Raw genomic sequence first — 16,565 nt, 5'->3', positions numbered from 1 at the left:
TCTGCCTTCTGGCAAGACACTATATTCACTTACTCTTTTTCCTCACCACCAAGGGGTAGAGCGTGTCCCCTTCCAAAGCTCAGTTAATTTCTCTCTCTGGGCAATACCTCAGCATCCTCTGGCAGAAATGAGAAAAACTCATTCCCCATGACAGCATTCTGGCCATCTCCTCCTTGTCCCTTCCTTAAAAAATGACCTCCTCTCCTTCCTGGGGGTTCTAGGATATTTTAGCACCTGGATTCCCAATTTCATGGCCTTGGGGTAATAAAACTCTATAAACTGCTGCTAAAAGTCCCCCAACCGACCTCCTACACCCCCACCAGCTTTGGTCAAGTTCCTTCCTCTCCCTACAATCCTCTCTGTACAAAGCATTCTTCCTTCCCATCCCTGATCCTGGCCTATCCACTTGATCGTTCAGTGTCAGAACACCACGGATGTGCAGGAGGGGTCCTAACACAGAAAACTCAAGATAATCACCTCATAATAGTATTCCTCTCAAAACAGATAGAATTTGCAGCCCTAGGCTGGCCCCCTTCCCTCCAAGCAACAGCAGCCATGTCCCTCCTTTTCCTGGAGGCCAAGAAACTTACCCACCATGCCCCCATATATCTACATACCCCCCCATAACATTCTATCCCTTTAAAAACATGAACACTTACCATCTTTACTTTCCGTACCTCGTTTACTCCAGCTTCTAATCCTCTTTATAGAAAACTCTGATCTCCAATTTCTCCCTGTCCCTGCATATAACCCCTCAGGGCTGTTCACCTCTTGGACACCCCCAGTCTGGATCACCACCCAGAATAAAGCTGTGTCCTACAGAAAAACTTCTAACACTGGAAGACACCCCACTGGAAATCACAATTACTATTCCCTACTGCCTTAAAACTCACCAGGATCCCCCAAGAGTCCACTTCCCCATAAATGTGTAACATTCCCCCCAATTCTTCCCTTTTCTCCATAACTTTTCTCAAGATGCCTAGCTACTCTAACTAATGTTCAAAGCTGGGATGACCTCTCTGAAGCCTTTCAAGACCTGTGGAGACAAGGCACCTTCCAAGACTATCCCCCTGAGGAAACCCAACTTTTCCTCTTCATAGTCCTTTTCCTTCTGGCTATCCCTCCTGTCAATCCTGGCCCTTCCCCCGTCCCCATCAACCCTGACTGAATGCACAGATTGTCTTACTACCCAAACCTCATATCTCCGTGAATACCTTACCAACCTCTATTTCCACGTCAACTATGGCAGATTCTTAGCTCAGACTCCCTCTTTCGCTAGCCATACTTACGAGCTAGCACACTGAAAATGATGCTACCAAAGCCTCTGAATATTCTTTTTTTTAAGATAGAGCCTCAACCTGTCCCCCTGGGTAGAGTGCTGTGGCATCACAGCTCACAGCAACCTCCAACTGCTGGGCTCAAGCGAGTCTCCTGCCTCAGCCTCCCAAGTAGCTGGGACCACAGGTGCCCACCACAACATCCAGCTATTTTTTGGTTGCAGCCATCATTGTTGTTTGGCAGGCCTGGGCTGGATTTGAACCTGCCACCTTAGGTGTATGTGGCTGGTGCCTTAGCCACTTGAGCCACAGGCGCCAAGCCATCCTCTGAATATTCTTATGGAAGAAAGAGATATTGGACTGGCAAAATATGGGCACTGGATGCCCTGGAGGTGAAGTCAGGACTACTGTTTGCTGGACATACCTCACGCATGTAGGATCATCAGATAGAGGAACCTAGGACATGGCACATCAGTAAGAAACAGGACAACTCATAAAAAAACTCCTCTTCCAGTATAACCTCCACCTTATAAAGGATTAGGCCTCACTGTCCTACAAGATCTACAGCAACACTCCCTTATTCCCCAGCTTTTAAACATCGCTTTCTCAGCCCCCTTGAACTCTTCCTCTCTTCTTTCCTCCTAAGGATGCTGGATGTGCCTTTCTTTGTACCAACATCTTTTCAATCCCATACCCATACCTGATCAATATAAATGTTTCTATTCCAGCAGAAAATAAGACAGCTCTGTTTGGCCCCATAACTATTTCACCCCTAGCTTTCCCTAATTTAACCTGCTTCAATCTCACTTGTACAGTGAGATTTAACCAATCTCACTTTGGTTACTTCCTATTTGTAGGTTTTATACAACCTGATCTCGGTTCCTTCAACTCAACTTTTCCCTTATCTAACTCCTTGTGTGTCCCTCTAGTAATATTTTTCTTCTGCACTCACTCTACTGATCAGTGCCTGCATGCTGACCACTCTGATCTTTTCGTGTGAGTTTTCCTCACACCCCAAGTCTCTTTTGTGAATGACTCCTCCCTAACTCAGACCCTGATGCATCCCCCTACTTCCAGACAAAAAAGAGCCACCTTGGGCAGCGCCTGTGGCTCAATGGGTAGGGCACTGGCCTCATATACTGTGGGTGGCAGGTTCAAACCCGCCCACGGCCAAACTGCAACAAAAAAATAGCCAGGTGTTGTGGTGGGCACCTGTAGTCCCAGCTACTCTAGAGGCTGAGGCAAAAGAATCACCTAAGCCAGCAGTTCTCAACCTGTGAGTCGCGACCCCTTTGGAGGTTAAACAAAGTTTTCACGGTGGTTGCCTAAATACATCCTGCATATCAGATATTTACACTATGATTTAGAACAGTAGCAAAATTACAGTTATGAAGTAGCAACGAAAATAATTTTATGGTTGGGGATTACCACAATAGGAGGAACTGTATAAAATGGTCACGGCATTAGGACAGTTGAGAACCACTGACCTAACCCAAAGAGCTGGAGGTAGCTGTGAGTTGTGATGCCACAGCACTCTACAAAGTGTGACAAAGTAAAACGCTGTCTCTAAAAGCAAAAAAAAAAAAAAAAAAAAGAGCCACTTTCCTCCCTGTACTCCTTGGAACAGGCACAATGGCTGGATCTGACACAGCAATGGAGGCATTAGTATATCAATCCACTTTTGTCACCAACTCTCCCTAGAACTCAATGAAGATAAGGAAAAGTCACCCTGTAATCCCAAATTAATTCTTTAGCTGCAGGAGTCCTCCAAAATCACTGAGCCTTAGACTTACTTACAGCAGAAAAAGGAGGCCCGTGCATTTTTCTGGGAGAAGAATGTGGTTTCTTTGTCGACCAGTCAGGAATAATCAATCATAGGCAAAGTAAAAAAAAAAAACTCCAAGAAGGAATCCAACAGAATCAAACATATCATGAATCATCTAACCCCTGATCTTTATTCAATTCATGTCCTCTTTGGTTACTTCCTATTTTAGGGCCACTAATTATTATCTTTCTCATTCTCAGTTTCGGACAAGTAGTCCTCTACCTCATCTCCTGATTTATTGATTTATTGACCAGGCAATCACAAGAAAAACAACCACTCATATACTCACCCTACACGGATACCAACCACTTCAGACTGAAGATCTGAGAGTGTTCCTATAAACCCTACCCGTTTCCCCCTCTCTTTTTTTCCTTATAGGCAGCGGAGGCCAACCCTCAACCCTTAAGCAGTCAAAGAGACACCACGCTGATCAGTCTACCTCCTTAGAACAGACCAAAAAGACCGAGATGATAGACCAAGAGCAGGGACACACAAATGAGTGCACAAGTCCCACCCAGAAAAGAATAAGTACACCAATGCACAACCTCCCCCAACTCTTATATTCCCACCCCACCTTAACCCACGTGCTGACTTCTTTTTCAAACTCAGCACATTTGCACCCAAATGAATAAAGGCCACATTGCCCATATAGAACTTTTTCTTTCCATTCACATCTTGGAATAACCTCTCAGCTATCAAGAGAAATAAATACAAATCAAATCTACAGTGAGATATCATCTCACCCCAGTTAAAAGGGCTTTTATCAAAAAGACAGGTAATAATGAATTTTGGTGAGGATGTGGAGAAAGGGGAATCCTTGTACCCTGCTGGTGGGATATAAATTACTGCAATCACTATGCAGAACAGTATGGAGGTTCCTCAATAAGCTAAAAATAGAATTACCATATGACCTCGCAATCCCACTGTGAGTTATATATCCAAAAAAGAGGAATTTGGCATATCAAAAAGAAACCTGCCCTCCCATGTTTACTGCAGCACTATTCACAATAGCCAAGATTTGGAATCAACATTAAGTGTCTGTTAATGAATGAATGGTTAAAGAAAGTATGGTACTTAAACACAATGAAATATTACATAGCCATAAAAGGAATGAAATTCCGACACTGTAAAAACACGGATAAAACTGGAAAACACTGTATTAAATAAGCCAATCACAGAAATATAAATCTCCTATGTTCTCACTAGTGTGTGAGCTAAATATTAAAAGCAATTGTAGAATTATCATTACCAGAAGGGGAAGCATAAAAGTGAGGAAGGTTATTGGATGCAATAATATAGGCAGAACGAACAATATTTGATAGCATAACAAAGTGACTATAATCAACAATAAGTTAGGGCATACTTCAAAATAACCCAAAGAGAATTAGAATGTTCTTAACACAAAGAAATGATAAATACCCAAGGTGATAAATAACCCAATTACCCTGCTTTGATTAATTTATATTGTATGCCTGTATTTAAACATCACATGTACCCTATAAATATATACAACTATTGTATACTTATAATAATTACTTAAAAAAAAAATTAACCATGCAACTACCATACTACCCAGCAATCGCACTTTTGGGCATTTATCCCAGAGAAAAGAAAACTTAAATTCATACCAAAACATGTATATAAATGTTCACAGCAGTTGTGTGGAAATAACCCAGACGTCCTTCAATGAAGGAATGATTAAATAAACTATGGTAAGGCCAGGTGCTGTGGCTCACACGCGTAATCCTAGAACTCTGGGAGGCTGAGGCAGGTGGATTGCTTGAATTTATGGGTTTGAGACCAGCCTGAGCCAGAGCAAGACCCTGTCTCTACTAAAAATATAAAAAACTGAGGCAAAAGGACTGCTTGACCCCAAGAGTTGGAAGTTGCTATGAACATGCTACCCAGGGCAACAGGCTGTGATTCTTTCTCAAATAAATAAACAAATAAACAAATAATGATACATCCACACTAAAGAATACTCCACAGAAATAAAACAACAAACAGCATACAACTTGGATGAATCTCTAGAGAATGATGCTAAGTGAAAAAAGACCCCTAAAAGTTGCATGTTGTATGATGCAACTTTTCTATAATACTCTTGAAATGACAAAATTACAAAAATGGAGAAAAATGATTAGTTATCAGGAGTTAATGATGGGGATGTGGGAGTAAAAAGAAAGTGGTACAACTATGAAAGGGCAATAGGAAAGAGTCTTTTGGTGATATAATTGTTCTGTGCTTTCACTATATTAATGTCAATATCGTTGTTAGGAGGGCATCTCTCTGTATTATTTCTTAAAACTGAATGTTGTACTATTATTATATACTACTATTATTGCAAAATTAAAAGTTCCACTAAAAAAGTACGTGATAATTCTCCACATTTATTTGTGAGGTAATAATGTCAATAAGTTTCAATAAATTGCCCATGATCATATACAATAAGCAAATCACAAAAGCAGAATTCAAATTATGCCAGACTACTAAAAAAAAGTTTGATTTACTCAATAGCATTTAGGGAATAACTAAACATCTATTAAATTCTGGGATAATGGATTAAAAAGACAGTGTTACTATGAAGAACAGAGGTAAGTAATTACACTAAGATGCATTATGTATATACAAGGCCAAGTGCTACCACTGCTAACAGAAATCAAGCAAGGATGTGTAGGCAGATGAGGCAACAGTTAACAAGCAGAAAAATAAGAGAATAAGAGATTCAGATGGAGCTTTTAATGAGATTACTCCAGGAGGGTTCTTGGAGCCCTGGAAGGCACCATGAATACAACAGGGCTACTGATTATGAGCCTCCTCTAATAAGCCAAAGGAGGGATGGTAAGCACAGAACCAGCAGAGCCTTTGGGAATGTAGATGACCAGCTGGCTGCTTTAGCTATGCCAGGAAAAAAAAGAGGAAGGAAATGTGTGGTTAAGGAAGAAGAAATTAATTGCATTTTAGAGATGCTGTCTTTAAGGTATCTATTGAACTTTGGGACAGATATCTACCTACCTAATTAAATATATGCCTCTGGAACTCAAAAGCTATTAGACTAGTTAAAAGAGATTTTGGAATGAATAGTTACAGTATACAGAAAAACATATGGAAATAGGAAATTGCTGAAAGAAAAAATACAGAATGAGAAAAGAAAAAGAGAAGAGGATAAACTAAATTCAAGAAAGTCCACTTTTAGAAGAAATTCCTTTTAGAAGGAATGCTGGCTGGATATCAATCTAATTAAAAAAAAAGAGACAGCTCTTATAAGTAATTTAGACAGAAATTCATAAAAAGTGGATGTTTGTGTGGTGGTTTTAGGAGGTGTTTGTTTTACTCTATGTATTTTTTTTTTCTTTTAAGAGACAGGGTCTTGCTCTGTCACTCAGGCTGGAGTACAGTGGTACTCACTTCAGCTTTGAAATCCTGAGTTCAAGCAATCCTCCCACCTTAGCCTCTCAAGTAGCTAGGACTACAGGCACACACCACCAAATCGGACTAACTTGAGGGGGGAGGGATGAGGAAAGGGATCTCACTATACTGCCCAGGCAGGTTTCAAATATTTCTTCCACCTTGGCCTCCCCAAGTGCTGGCACACTGAGCCACAGCATCTGGCCTGTCTTTTAATTCTGCAAAGGGATTAGAATCCTGATGACCACCAAGTGAATAGTATTCTTCTATGCCAATGTTTTTAGTCATGCATTACTTGACAATCTTAATTTTTCATTCTCACTACTGAAGACTGACTAAATCATTTTCCTAAATGATGAACTAGGAAATAGCTACTAAGGATACTGTGCAATGTATTTTCTTATAGGTGCAAGCAAATTTTATATAAGAAATCTCTTTCCAACAATTATAAGTTTATATCAAACCAAAATGGTCAGTGTTTAAAAATGAAGAGAGGGGTTTATTTTTTGTCCTTTTTAAGATAGTGGAGGAAATTCCAAATTAAGAATGCTTTATAAGAATGGATCTTTTGAAGAACATTAAAAGAATGGTTTAAATTTGGTTTTTGAGCATCTCCGTCCTTGTGTTTATACTAAAGACTTTTCTCTCCCCAGATAAAATTCATTGTACTTTGATGAGTTTTGAAGGAAAATCTCTCCAATGTAAATTTTAAAAAGTGATTCAATGTGAAAGAACAAAAGAACAAAAAGCTCTGCTAGGAAAATCAGATCTAGAACACTAAAAGTATGGCAGAAACACGGCTGAGATTTGTGTTTTTCTTTTTCCCCATTCTAATAAAAGCAAGAAAGATATTATTCAAACAGGTTAGAACCTTATGTAATATAACTTTATCATGCCTTAGTATATGAATGCATTCTCTCCTTATTTGATTGCTAAAGGAAAAGCCATATGGTAATTCAAATGAAGTAATTAACTTAATGCTCCCCTTCTTTTTCTTTTTATAAAGCTCCTTTCTTGAAATGAGTTTCCTCTTTTAACATTACTGTAGTCACACGCTTTAACTCAAGTTTCCACAAAAGAACATTTAAGGAAAAGGTTAAGGAGATAGTATAGTTTTAAGTTAGTAAAATTCATAACAGCAAGCAAACAAGGGGTAGTAAACTTCTCAAAGGAAAGCAGTCCACTAAGGATAAAAATAAATCCCAAACCACAACAATAAGCTTTCTATTTCCTATACACAAAAAGATAGTAATTTACTTATAATAGCTTTAAAAGATAAAAATGCAAATGGGTTTAAAAGGAGGATAGATCTTTTAAATAAAAATCCTTCAATTTCATTAAAGGTAAAGAAGTTATTTTCCTGTTACAAAAATATAGCAGTAAAAAACATACAGAAAAAAAGTAAAAGTGAGCCTAAAGTGTTCTAACTTCTTTATAAAGTAGACGACTGGAGGAGGGATTTGAAATGTGCTTATGCATATAGTTGTGAGGACCAGATCAGCTCCATTTTGTTGTTTCCACATAAGTTCTGTTCCTGGGCCCTGGCCTGCAGGGCCCACCTTGTAACCCTCCCCATTCCATTCCTAGTAGCTTAAACCATACCCGCAGGGCCCACCCTGCAACCTTTCTCATTCCTTTCATAGTTACTCAACCAAATAGTACCACCCTGGGCAACAGAGCAATAAGCCCCCAATTCCTTATTAACTAAGTCACCCTACTGCAATAACACAATAAGTTTTTATTACCCTAACAGGTAATTTCCCTCCAGCCACTTAATCAAGCACCGGTTAAGAAATCCGCCCCCTCACCTGTACTAGTGAAATCATCAGCCACCCATGCAAACCTTCCTTTACTAGTGATCTCACCAACCACCAATCAAAAGTGTACTCATACCCTTTTTCCCTTCTTGCTTTCTGTACCCTATAAAAACTGCCTTCACCCGGAGTTTGGGGCTCGTCCTCGGCTTGCATGCCAGGAGAGTCCAGGCCCGGGGCCTCTGGGTCCCCCGGATCTGTAATAAATCTCACCTTATGCCCTTTACATCGGAGTGAGTCTCGAGTTTGTTGGTTGGGGTTAATTTGGGAGGCTTTTTCAGACCCAACATAGTCTTAAGGAATATGAAGACAATCACCACAGTTTTGCTTCTTGCCATGATGATTCCATTGTCTAGATCAGCTAACTATACTGTCAATAATGCTGATGTTCTCAATAATCAAATCAGGGAAGAAAGATTTCAAAAGGGAAGCATTTTAGGATCCTCCTGGAAACCTCACTACCAACCCCGTAAATTCCCAACAAAGTAACACATATTTGATCCAAAATCAAAAATACATCTAACAGCTACAGATAAGTAAAGATGTAGAAGGAGATACACACTTTTTTCCTAAAAGTCTGGTAATGGTGTGTTAAAATATAGAATCATTTAACATCAAAACTTGGGGCACAACTAAAATTTCTCTTTCCCTAAAATATATGTAATCTCATATAGTTTCATATGTGGTTAGACAACATGATAGGGATTCTTTCTACATTCAAATATTACAAAACTCTTATTCTATATATGAATAGTCAATTAGCTGAAAGAAACAAAAGTAAAATTTCTGATTAAGCAAGTAATAGGTAATGGGAAGTAATTGTCAATTTATTTCAGAACCAAAAATGCATCATTTCATAACAAATATTACCGTTGATAAACTCTCTATTCAATCTTAAGCAGCATATCCTGCCTTTTCTGTTACTGCGGTTTCATTATTTTTCCTCTTTAAATTCTAAATAATGCCTTCAGAACAGAGTCTGAAGATTCCTTCCTCTTGGTCAGCAGCAATGTGGCAATGTCAGATCGTAAGTACAGAGCCTGTGTTTAGTCCAAGAATCAGTAAGCCAGAGGAAACACATTCACAAATAAAACTTCTCAGCTACATCCACTTTCCTGAGTGGCCAGAGAAGCCCATCAACAGGAGAAGACTGGAGGGAGGTGGCAGGTTTGGGGGGGGTGGGGGGAAGAAAACATATTGACTTACCTTCTCTGCATATTTGAATTTAACATAAAACCAGCTTGACTTGATCATTGTCCCACCTCCTGCCCTCTGAAGAAAAGAGGATGGAAAAAAATAAAAAGAAAAAACAAAACCCCACAATATAACGCTGGAGAAAAAGCAGTATGTCAGCAAAAGTTTCTTTCAGATGCTGAGTTTTCCAAAGGATGACAAGTATTCAAAGACAGGAGGGACAAAAGGAAAAAAAAAATAGGAAAATGCACTACTTCAAACCTGGCCTCCTTTCCCTTTATATTCCAATGCACCTTCCCTTAGCGCCTCAAACACTGTTTGTGATCTTGCTCCTGAAACTGCATTCTAGGACTGCCTTGCCAAGCTGTCTGCCGCTCCCTCCCTCCAACTCCCTCTGTGTTTCTCTCTTGGCTGGCTGACAAGAGAATTCCTCAAATGAACTTCAGCTGCCTTCACCACAAATGGCACATGTCACTAATGGCAGGAGGCAGGTCCTGGCCCTGGTACCCTCCCTGAAGGACAGCCTTCTCCTCCCACTCCTACTCCCACAGAATGAATAATGAATTCCAGCACTCCCCTCAGGACACAGATTAACACCTGGCCAAACATTATTCTGACAAGAGCCAGTGTGTAGGGAAAAGACTCTGCCATGACTTTAACCCTAGGATCTCCAAGACAAAATCTAGAGATGACCTTTCTCCATACCTATAGAACATAACACTAAGAATAGTTCAGTCTCTTTAGCAAAAAGTGAACAGGAATTCATTTTAAATTCTCCAGCTGAAACAACATCTTCTAACCTCTTAGAGCCACAAAAAGAGAAACTGGGATAGCTTTCTCTTGCTATTCCCTTTTCCTTGTTCTTGCTGCCAAAACAGTTCCTCGTATTTAGCCATAAGAATTAATAGCTTGGAAGCAGAGGAAACTGAGGCTGAGAGAGAAGAGATGCCCAGCCAGGAGCCAACTTCACAGAGCATGCCCATGGCACACATCCAGGGCTCCTCACACCTACCCCCAACAACTCAAATTCACCACCTTGGACTCCTGAGTTGCAGTAAAGATGAATTTCAGCTGCTGCAGACTCAGTATCACAGCCTACAGTTTGAATGTGACAAGCTGGCCAGGAAGAAGTTGGAGATGCAGTGTCACTATGTGATGTACTATGAGATGTTCTATGGCTTAAACATTGACATGCACAAGTAGGCTGAAATAGTCAAAAGGCTGAATGGCATTTGTGCCTACATCCTGCCCTCTCTCTCCCAAGACCATTAGCAGCAGATCTTGGGAGCCATCGAGAGGACTAAGCAGCTCACTGCTCCTGAGCTGAATTCCATCATCTGACAGCAGCTCCAAGCCCACTAGCTATCTCAGTTGCAGGCTCTGGCCCTGCCTCTGACCCCATTGCCTGTGGGGTTATAGCCACCTTTGCTGCTAGCAGTCAGCTCAGGCACCAGTCTCTTCTTGCTGTCCACGCTGGGCTCCTAGCCCCCCACTCCCCACCCCAAGGAAGGTAAGAACAGGCATGATGGAGGCACCCACCCAGGAGGATGATGGTGAGAAGTCAGATTAGCTGGCAGCTGTGATGGGGAGGGTCAGGGAGGGAGAAACCAAGAGGAGACAGAGGCACTAAAAGAAAGGAATGTTTAGGGCAAGACACAGTATAGCTTAGGATTGGCTAAACTCTAGTAGTATATTTATGGTAGTCACCTGCTGGGGCCCTGGCTGTGCTCTTGCGCTACCACCAGCTTTGTTCCTGTCTGCCGCTCCAGGCCTTTTCCTTCTTCCTCCCCTGCAGCTCAAATAGGTGAATAAATGCCTGCTCATAGATGAGGTAAGCTAAGCCTAGAGGGACCAGGTTACAAGGGAATAAAACCTCAAGAAATCCAGCACCCTTAGCACGTCCCTGTTCTGAACATGTGTAAGTGACAGTTTGCTTGCTGAGCTGCATCAGGGTGCATGAAATAGCTCTTGCCCTGGCACTGCATGCAAACACTGCTAGCTGTCCCCTCCCCATCCTGGGAACTCCAGGTCTTCTCCCTAGGTCCCAGATCTGATCCTACTTTCACCTCCATCTCCTGTCCTGCTCTCCATCTCTGCTAGTTCCAGACACCCCAACACCCACCTGGTCCTCACTCAAGAAGGAGGGGGCAAGCTTAGCTAGGACAGGCTGAATGGAGGCGAGTGATCCAGGATTTCCCTTCTCTGCTTCCCAAATAAAGATGAAGGTACTTAAAAAAAAAAAGAAAGAAAGAAAGAAAGAAAAAGAAAAGAATTAATAGCTTGGGAAAATGATTGACATGTTGTAAATATTTTTTCCAGAAACATATTTTTATTTTTGTTATACTACTATTAATTCATTAAACTTCTTGAGATTTCAAAAAAACCTGTGAAATGGCATCAGCACCCATTTTATGAGATGCAAGAAGTAAAAGAAAGGAGTGAAATCTAAGACTATGGTTTTAGCACATGCAAATGTGAGGCACCTAAGCATTACTACACTAAGGGTAATATACTAGTGATATTCAGGCACAGTGATTCTCTAAGTATTTAATAATATGATAGCACATCTCTCCTCCCTATATCCGATCTCTCTACTGTCAAGTAAAAAATATTAATCAAACACAAAATAACTGAGATTCATCATCCCCAGGATGCTGTCGACTTAAACTATCCCCACCCATAAAGAGAGAGCATCCAAAGCAGGTGAGTTTGAATGTATGATGTTATCAGCCTCCATCTTCCAAAATGGTTTCAAAAATGTGTGAAATACTGTACTTTGTATCCACTCTTATTCCTAAAGTTGAATGAAACATTAATACCTTATTGCAATCAGAAGAGTCAAAGTCACGTGTGGATTAATTCCCCTTTCTTCCTGCAGAGGTCTAGGGCATATGTATCCACTATTTCATGTCCCTACGTCACAAAAGCACCAAAAATGTGGTCCTATAAACCTGCCATCTAAGGCACCTCATGTTCTCCTCACCTAAGGTGTTTGAAGGAGTAACATTTGGTAGGACCTGAAGCGTCATTTATTAAATGTCTTTATGAAAAAGGAATATGCTTCTATTTTTGAACCTTCTCTTACAAGGCTGAGAAGCAGCTTTGTTTCAGCATTCAAAATTTTAGGGGTGCAATCACTGATAGGCCATCCTGGAAAACCCTACCCCTACATCAAATTAGTTAGTTACAATAATTATAAACTTCCCTGTGATGATTCTAAAGTATGTTCCTCTACACCTAATCTAACAGTCTAATATTATTTCAGCTGAGAAGCTACATAAGTATGCAGTAAAACTTCATGGTGACATTGACAGTAGATGTTATCAAACTCATTCCTTAAGACCCGGGCATAGTAAAGGATCTTAGTGGATTCTAATTCAAATAAGTAGCTGACTGAGCATACATATCATATAAGAGACCCATCAAAAAAAGACCTCCCCCTGATTTTCTGAGAACAGTAGCTCTATTCTTACTGGCCTCTCAATTCCCTAAAATCTTTCTAGGCACTAGGTAGTCTTCTTACTGGAATATGCTTATGTTCCTTCATCATATTCTCCCATCCTTAAGATTGGCAATTAACTGTCACTTCCTCTGAGATGTCTTCTTCATACTCATCAACATGTCTAGGTTGGGTGCATCTCATACTGAACTGCTCCCCTCCTTAGGACACACAATGTGATTGTTGCCTATTTACTTTTCTGCATCTCCCTCTGAAATGGAGGTCTCTTGATACAAGTCTCCAATCTGCCTCAATCATAGTTATAGCCTGTAATTTGGCATGGTGCCTAGACACAGTTGATGCTTATTTAGAATTTGCTGGATGGCTGAACGGACAATGGAAGGAAAAGTTAAGCTGTGAAGTCCTTAGCACATATGCTCTACTACAACTATGTTCTCAATAAATGTCTACTATCATTGTAGCCTTGAAGAGAGTGGGAAAAGTTTGGGACTACCAACAAAAGGACAGAAAAGGCAACTTGGTAAAAGCACTGATGAGCAACACTGAAAAAGCTACCAGACGTTGAAGCCTATTGGTCTATGATAATAACAGTTCAGACATAGTTTTGATTCTCCCAAAGGAGAATAGGGTCTCTGGACAGCAGATGACTGAGTCATTTCTGAGAGAAAATAGGCAGAAGGACAAAAGCTTCAAGGAACTAAGGGTGCTGGTGGGATTACATAGGTGATGTAAGCTGGGTAAGAAAAGGAGGAGGGTGGAGCAGCTCATGGTCTAAGAGAATAGTAAGGTAGGTACTCAGGGTTTCACAAGAAAGCTGAGGTATGAAGGGGAAAGGTAACAGGGGTGACAACTGACCCCCAATTGTACTTGAAGACATGATGAATATGTATGTATTAGTGTATCTCCAGGACAGATTATGGAGAAGTGGGATTTTTTTTTAATGTTAATCCATTTTCTTATAATTCTTCCCCTTTTGTCATAAATCCAAATGTTCACAGAGGAGGGAAAAAAATAAGATAATGAAAGATTTCAAAAAGCTGGAATTTGAATCATTGATAGGTGTCATGAATATTTTACTTGGGGAGGGGACTTTTAAAATTTCACAAGAACCAGTATTGTGCCCTTTTGCATGAGGACTCTTCTTAAGTAAAAAGAAATACTAAATGTCTCATTTGATTACACACTGATGTTTAGCAGTCATGTACTGATTAAGGAAACACAAAATGTAAGAAATTTAGTAGTACTTTTTAATGAATTTATATTTCATTATCCATTTCTTCAACAATCTAAAATAGTATATACTCAAAAGGGTAGTGACCTACTTACTGTCCAGAAAAATGCTAGGCCTTCTAGGCTGTGGAATGACCTGGATCAAACACCATAGGGATGAAAGTAAAGTAGAGAGAGGTAAAGTGACTTCACTGAGGTCTACAGCTGAGCTGAGTCTATAAGCTTACTGAATTCATCATGCCGCTGCAAATGAGGGTCTCTCTGAGAAGACTGGTTAGAGCAGTGGTTCTCAACCTTCTTAACAAGGCAACACTTTAATACAGTTCCTGTGGAATAGTTATTGGGGATTCATAAGAGAATATGCATTCTAATAAGAGTCAGAGAAGAGTGAAATGTTTTACTTATTTTAGCCCCCAAATATCTAATATTTGCTTAAGTATAGGATATTACTTTGGGAGGGAGGGACAGAAAGAAATGAAGCTTAATTTAGGAGGTAGATAACTGGTTGTGTTTTGTTTAAAGCATCTTTAAATAGAGGAAGGACAAAACTGGTGGAGGCAATGAGAAAGACTAGTTTATAGGCAAGAGTGTAATGCATCAGGCAGGGGTTACATGTAGGAGTTTGGAAGATAGAAGGGCCTTGGTTCCAATCCCAGCCCTGCCAAATGCTGGGTATAACTGCAAACTAATCTCTTATCTCTCAATCTCTTATTCACCATCTATAAACTGAGGCTAATCAAACCGATTTTAAAATGTGGATTTCTGGAGAATTAAATAAACTCATAGCTATAAAAAGCATTTAACATAGCTCCAGGCTCACAATTGAGCTTGATAAAGGATAAATCACCTTAAATTACATCACAATTTCCTAACCTCTACTTAATAGCTATAGTCAGCTGAAGACACTATAGAATACCATTTCCTAGATTTCCAGTCAAAAACTACACCTGCTATGATAGAGTCTTAATCACATCCTCTGATTATACTCAAAGCCTGACATGGTACCAGGAAGGGAACAGAGGATAAGATAAAACACCACCCAGTTCCCTGGAAGGAATAACCAGAGAAAGAGGTTACACCCTGTGAGCTGCAAGGTCATCATCTCTTGCAATAGGGGTATGTTCTCTAATAAAAAATTGAATGCTATTTTACCTTTAAATATTTTTTCTGGAGAATTAAAAATTCTCAAAAAGGTTTGGCACCTGTGGCACAGTGGTTACGGTGCCAGCCACATGCACCGAGGCTGGCAGATTCCAACCCGGCCCAGGCCAGCGAAACAACAATGACAACTGCAACAGCAACAAAAAATATAGTCAGGTGTTTTGGCAGGTATCTGGAGTCCCAGCTATTTGGGAGGCTGAGGCAAGAGAATCACTGAAGCCCAAGAGTTTGAGGCTGCTGTGAGCTGGGACACCACAACAGTCTACTGAGGGCAACATATTGAGACTTTGTCTTAAATTAATTAATTAATTAATTAAGTTCACAAAACCACAAAAGATTTAATAAACTAGCAATTGAGCCCTTTAATAATTCTGAAACCACAATTAAGACAGGCTTCTGCAGCAATTCATTTTCATCTTCTGGCATAAACTACTTTAACTCTTACCAGCTTTTTTTTTTTTTTTTAAAGAAACAGTTTACTATTAAAATGGGATGATCTCTGAGGGGAATTGCCTCAGCTACACTAAAAGAATTCTATTTCCACTGCAGCGGAAACAGAGTGCAGAGGCTGCAATTAGCCTCTGGCAGAGCATCAGAACACTTGTTAAGACCATCTGAAGAGGTACACTGCGATGGGTGCTCAAGGACTTCCCCTTTTTTCAGCAAACATGGCTGGTCACAGCTCTTACAAAACTTTCAGGAGGATTCATTTATCTGTCAAAAACCACTAGAGTTTTTCAACCTTTGTATGTGGTCTTCTTCTGCTGGGAATGACTTTTCCTCTCTTATTCAGCCCTCCTAGTCCCTACCCAACCATGCACATGCACTTATGCACAAGCTATGAATACACACACACCCCGTCGCTAACCTTTACTTAATTCACAATTCTCAACTTCTTAGATACTAACATTTTACAAAAGTTTCCTTTGACCTGCCAAGAAAGGTCAAAGTTTTGCAAATGAAACATTCAGAAATTACTTTAACAGTAAAGCTTAAAATGGCTTCAAATACGATGCAAACTATAAAGAGGAACACGTTGAATCACTAAATTGGAAAGTTTCTAACCTATACTGTGCTATTCAGCGGAAACAGAAAGCTGCTTGCTCTTTCCTACTCATTATATTCCAAGATAAATATGCTCTTCCTTAAAACCTGAGGAGGAGGGAAAAGTGCATATCATCTCAGCATTTCAGAAGGCA

At 40.2% G+C, this 16,565-nt stretch overlaps 1 protein-coding gene and 1 pseudogene across 3 annotated transcripts in view; one reads left to right on the top strand and one right to left on the bottom strand.

Moving 5' to 3' along the window:
* The window catches only part of AUTS2 (AUTS2, activator of transcription and developmental regulator), a 1,212,799-nt gene that overhangs the window by 811,030 nt on the left and 385,204 nt on the right, over positions 1-16,565 (bottom strand). The window lies entirely within an intron of this gene.
* LOC105887376 lies at positions 9,331-11,223 on the top strand (annotated as a pseudogene).

This window comes from Otolemur garnettii, unplaced genomic scaffold, assembly GCF_000181295.1.
Source record: "Otolemur garnettii isolate 467f Iridium unplaced genomic scaffold, OtoGar3 scaffold00077, whole genome shotgun sequence".
NCBI lineage: Eukaryota > Metazoa > Chordata > Mammalia > Primates > Galagidae > Otolemur > Otolemur garnettii.
This window is presented reverse-complemented; position numbering and strand designations above follow the sequence as displayed.